The 5,800-nt window shown below is 48.7% G+C and overlaps 1 long non-coding RNA gene across 1 annotated transcript in view; it reads left to right on the forward strand.

The window, feature by feature from the left end:
- Positions 1-3,505: 3,505 nt before the first annotated feature.
- LOC113955345 overlaps positions 3,506-5,800 on the forward strand; it is a 2,590-nt gene continuing 295 nt past the window's right edge. The window contains exons 1-3 of the long non-coding RNA XR_003530508.1: positions 3,506-3,605; positions 4,923-4,988; positions 5,404-5,800. The exon at positions 5,404-5,800 is cut by the window's right edge and continues 295 nt beyond it. This is a non-coding gene — a long non-coding RNA (uncharacterized LOC113955345). The remainder of the gene's footprint in view (positions 3,606-4,922; positions 4,989-5,403) is intronic.

Consider the following 5,800-nt stretch of genomic DNA (forward strand, 5'->3'; position numbering starts at 1 on the left):
AAAAAGTGTTAAAATAAAAATATTAAAAATAAAAATAAATAAAAATTAAAATAAATTTTAAAAATAAAGATAAAATTAATAAACAAAGATAAATTAAAAAATAATTTTTAAAAAATCCAACCCTGCCTTAGCAGAGGCCTGCAGTCCGCAGACAAACCCGAGGACTCCTGGGCTGCAGGATCTCTTGCTCACCTGTAGGAACACCCCTGGGGGTGCAGCCTGAGCTCCCCCCGCACCTGTGCCCACCTGCCCAGCGCAGGGCACTGCTGCCCTCTCGTGGTGCCCGGCGGGACAACAGCCCGGCACCGGCAGCGTTCCCTGACCCCGCACCCCGGAGAGCCGCGGGCACCCCCGAAATGCCCCCGGGAAAGAGGGGCCCCACCAAAAGCAGCGAGGTGCCATGCTGGCACTCACCCCTACAGGACACGCAGCTGTTTTCGTCCCCTCCTCCTTTCAGCTGCTTTCGGTGGAAATTCCCTGCGTGGCGCTCTGACAAACCCGTTCTAGCGGAATGCGTTGGACCGAGATGAGCTTCGATGTCCCTTCCAGCTCGAACCACCCCGGGGTTCGGATTCCTCATGTGTCTCCCAGCAAAAGCAATCCCTGTGTTTTATGAGGAGGAACGGAGGAAGGATCTGGTGCTATCAAGCTTTGTGTGAGGACACAGACAGGAACTCCATGAAAATAGGCTGTGGGTTGGTTCCTAGCACTTGTTTACCATTCTTGGAGTAAGTAGCAGGTTTTGTTCTTCCTGATGCTTAATAAACCCATTTTGTTAACTGGCTGTTTATATGTAAGTAGAGCCTTCCCCTGTGCCTGTGTGGATTCATGATTATAATTGCAATGTTCTCTTCTGACAGTCCGTGTTTTTCATCTAATTCTTTCCCCACCTTTCTCATTTTGCCCATCTTTCTATCCCCGCCTCTGATTTACACCTACAGAATTTTCCATTTTTCCTTTGATCGAAAACAACTTGCTCTTCAGAGGGGTTTTTTGAGTTTACTAATGTGCAGCCCCAGAAATAAAGAAGTACTATAAAGCACTTCCTTCAAGTCAAGAAATAGCAAGAAATAAAAGGAATCTTATGGAATAAGTTGTACAGAAACTTGTGTATTTTCCCTGGATAACAGCTTCATAGATTCCAGTGACATGTATTTTGGGGAATACATTCTCTCTACTATTTCCTAGCCTCAGCCTAGATTGTGGTCATGATCCTAAACATGGCTTTTTGGAATATCTTGCCCAACGTTTTTTGACTGAAATTTGAATCTCTTCAAAATGGGGATGCAAATGTAAAGAAAAACAAAATAAATCACAGCATAAAAAAAAAATCCATCCTATGGAAAGAGTAAAAGGACCAATCGTGTTATAACTGACTCGTCACAAATACATTCCACTGTTCCCATAGCAAAGAACTACATAACTATAGTTCATGCTTATATGTTAATAAACATAGTGAATAAAGTCAATCTTTGCAATAAAAAGGCTGGAAATCTGTTCCAAAGGTTTTGAAGCCAGCATATGAACTTCAATAGGAATTTCTCTTCTTTTCTTTTTTTTTTTTTTTTTAATAATCCCATGTTTCTGAGTTTGTTTCAGGACTTTGAATATCTCAGAGAGCTCACTTTTAGCAATCTAGGAGAATATTGTGATACTTGGACTGGCCAGGGCTTTGTACCCAGGAATTTCAAGGCAATGAAAAGTACAAATCCAGTTGCAGGGAGAGGAAGGATACAGGCTTGAGAAGTAGTTCTAGCATAAATCTTTTTTTTTTTTTTCACATTTTTCCCTTTTTTTTTTTTTCCATACCATTGTGGGGGAAGAGTAGAGAAGTGGGGCTTCTTGATAAGTTGTTTTTTTAAGAAACACCAAAGAGACCACTAAGAAATAGCTGTAAGTTTCTGGTCACATACTACACAATGTAAGTATTTCTGCATGCAGAGAGACCAAAATATTTTGATTAGAAATCAGCTCCAAATGCAAGATTTCTGGATTTGCTCAGGCTGTATTTGCTGCACCTGTGTGCTGTTAAATGCTCCTTAGGTGCTGCCAAGGAGCACATGGCACACCAGGAATCCAGCTGGGATCCCTGTAACTGCCTTCCCACCAGCAGACAGAGGTGGATCACTGGCAGTAAAGGTGTTGGCCAAATACATTTTAGTCCCTTTTGCTGGCACGCAGAGAGCTGTTTGTGCTTGCTGAGTCAGCTGCAGGAGCACAGGTGACCATCTCTGGCATAAACCTGCTGGGACAAAGCTTCCTCCTTCAAACCCCAAACAAATAGAAACACACCTGAATCACAGAGAGTGAATTTGCACTGATTCAGCATTTTATGTTGGTATGGTATCTCGAACCCAATAGCAGGCACCCAAGGCCTGGATGTGAGCTTCCGGTTCCATTTAACATCAGATCTTTAACTCCTAAGAGTGACAAGACTCTCTAGAAAAGATAATTAATGAATCAGATGTGGGGGTCCTGCTTTGCCTTGCTCAGGGGTTCCTCTCGAGGGTCTTGAGTAGTAGAAACTAAAGTCCACTGGAGCTGAGATCACTAGGTAGCTCACCACCTTACCTACTGAAATATAATACAATTGCAGAATAATTTGAGTTGGAAGGGACATTTTAAAGGTTACCTAGTCCAATGCCATGCAATAAGCAGGAACACCTTCAACTAGCTCAGGTTGCTCAGAGCCCCATCCAACTTGGCCTTGAATGCTTCCAGGAATGGGGCGTCCACCACCTATGCCAGGGTTTCACCACCCTCAGAGTAAAAAACTTTTCTTATATTTAATCCAAATTGACTCTTCTTCAATTCAAAACCATTCCCACTTATCCTAATCCCAGCCTGCCCTTTGCCTATGGTTGCCAGTCTGGTCTTTAAAGCCTTTGTGCAATCACTTTTAAATTAAATGCTTAAAAATGTGTAGGGAACCAGCCCTATTTCCTTAATTTTATAGCTCTTTCTGATGCTCTTTCAGTGCAAAGTGCCGTAGTGACTTTGGAATCAATCCTGACAGAGGAACGGCCCTGCCAAACTATTTGTTTCGCGGAAGCAGCAGCAGCACAAACGTGGAAAAGATTTTAAAAAGGGATGTGTTATATAAAAACTGTAGGAGTGCCCTGCGTGTCGCTGAGGGGTCTGTGAGGGAGAATCAGGTGTCCAGGGAGTTACCGAGGAGTTCTGAGGGTCACTGAGGGACAGCTGGGTGTCCTCCATGTAGGTGAGGTGCTCTGAGGGCTGCTGAGGGGAAAATGGGTGTGCTGTGTATCACTGACGGGTAAGTGGGTGCCCTGAGGGCGGCGGAGAGGCCATGGGGGTGCTCTGAGGGCACGGAGCCACACGGGGTAGGGCGGAACGGGGCACGGCGGCTCCGCTTTTCCCGGGCTCCGGGAGAGGCGTTTCCAGCCGCTCCCTCATCCCCCGCAGCTCCCCTCATCCCCCGCGGCTGAGCTGCCCGCCCACGCATGAGGGGCTCTATAAAAGGCTCTGGAGGCACCTCCTCCCTCGGTTAGTTCTGGGGTATTAGAGAATGGTGGCGGTGCGAAGCAGCGGCGTCAGAGGGTAGCGAGTCGTTTCGGTGAAGTTACTGAGGGGAAAAAACTCAGGTATATAAGAGAGGACGGAGAGCTTTGTAAAAATAAACAGGAGGGAACTTCGGAGGGAGAGCTAGGGGACGTTTTGAGGGAAAAATCTAAGGTAAAGCCTCAGAGACAGAAGACCTTAGAGGGGAGAAGCCTGAGTGGCGGACATTTGGGGAGGTGAAATATGAGGTGTCCTGAATGTCGCTGAGGGGCTTTGCGGATCCCTGAGGGACACGGGGGGGCGCTCCGTGGGTCCCTGAGGGGGAAAAGGCTGCCCTGAGGGGTAAGCGGGTGTCTCGTGCGTCCCTGAGGGGCTGTGAGGGACACGGGGGGAAAAGGCTGCCCTGAAGGGTCCCTGCGGGGCTCCGAGGGTGCCCCGAGGCAGACGGGGCAGTGGCGGCTCCCTGTGCCGCAGGGGGGAAGGCGTTTCCCGCCGCTCCCCTCAGCAGCGCCGTCCCTGCCCTGCCCCTACCGCGCTCCGTGAGGCGAAGGGCGCTTTGAGAAGCTCCCGTAAAAGGTTTTGGGGTCGCCCCGGCGCAGATTTTAGGCTGTTACAGAGGTAGGGAGTGTTAAGCAGCGGCGGCAGAGGGGGTTCTTAAGCAGGGTTCTTCGGTGGAGTTACACTGAGGGAAAAAGCTTCTTGAACTCCTTCAGGCTTGGTGAGGTAACTCAGAAGGGACAGAGTTTCATAGAGGTAAAGCTGAGGGAACTTCGAAAGAACATACAGGGCAGGTTTTAAGGGAAAATCTGAGAGGACAAAATTAACGTCTTGGAGTATGGGGTTGATCATGTTTCAGGACAAAATCAGAAGTAGCTTAGGGAAGACACTGGCACCATTTTTGTAGCAGGGACCTGTAAGTTTGCAAGATGACTGAAGTATAACAAACAATAAAGATTTTAGCAGTATGAACAGTTTGGATTGGTGTAGTTGCAGGAACTGAAAGTGCAGGCTGGGTGAAGGGAAGAATTTTTGTGAAAGTAAATCACCATCATACAGAACGACTTAATAAATTAAAAGTACTGTTTTCAACTACTTAGAATAATAAAGCCAAAGTTTAAGAGAAAATCATCTGCATAATCTTCCTGTAAGAAGGGGAAAGGAAGGATAACAAGTACTTCATGTTGAGTTCAGCAATAGAATTTACAGCAGTAAATGGCCTAGAAGTCTGGAAAAGGAAAAAACAAAGGAAAAGAAAAGGGATAAAATAAAAATTAAAACCGATGTGGGTTAAAGAGGGAATACATAATGAAAAGAAGCAATGCTCCCCCACTGAGCCCTTCCACAGGAGTAGAGGTTGGGAGTCAGAACGCAGGTCTAAATGTGTCCCCCTTGCTTGGCAGAAACCATCAGAGAAGAGAACAGAGGCATCGAGGGGGACAGCAGTGCTCACTGGGGAAGACAGTGAGGTGAGAGGAGCTCAAGTTTGGAGGGTTGTGTGGAGATGTGAGTCCTGCAAGCGGGCAGGTGAAAGCTGGGGCAGCTCCCTCTAGGTCCGAGTTTCCTTCACTTGAGGGAGTTGAACCTTCTCACTGTCAGCTGTGTTGTCCTGCCTTGATAGGAGATGTCCGACAAGAAAGCACAGACATTGCTTGGCATGCCCAGCTGCCTCTGCCCAGGGGCACGGCTCCCAGCAGCAGATGGGACTGCGCCAGGCATGGCTCTGGTGAGACCAAGTGAAGCTTGGAGGGGTTTGTGGAGGTGGGGGGGCCTGTGGGTGGGTAGTGGCTCGGAGATCTCCCTCTGGGGGTGTAGGGACCGGGTTTCCTTCTTGGGGAGGAGCTGGTGTTTCTCAAGCCCAGCTGTGTCCTCCTGCCTTGGCAGAAGCCATCGGTGAAGAAAGAAGAGACAGGAGTGGACCTTCGAGGCCAGAGCCAAAAAGAAGAAAAAGGGCAGCAGCGTCGAGCTCAAGAGGGAGCACGACAGAGACCCTCTGGGCAAAGGCCCCTCCCTGGCACCCCCGGGGCAGGGATCCCTAAGAGTCCGACGGCACCTTCAGGCTGCCCCAGCTGGCTTTGTGCTGGGCGACCTCCCTGTAAGCAGGGCTGGGGCTTTGCTTTGCTTTGCTGGCCTTTGGCCATGGCGCTGCTTTGGCTGCCTGGAGAGAGGGGCAATCCTGTAAGGAGGGTGAGAGCCCCAGTCTCTGCATCCGAGGGGAGAAACGGAGCTCTCCCGACCCCCAGCCCACCCTGGAAGCAGGGCAGGGCTTTTCCTGACCCCC

Source organism: Corapipo altera, unplaced genomic scaffold, assembly GCF_003945725.1.
Source record: "Corapipo altera isolate COAL_440 unplaced genomic scaffold, ASM394572v1 239, whole genome shotgun sequence".
Lineage (NCBI taxonomy): Eukaryota > Metazoa > Chordata > Aves > Passeriformes > Pipridae > Corapipo > Corapipo altera.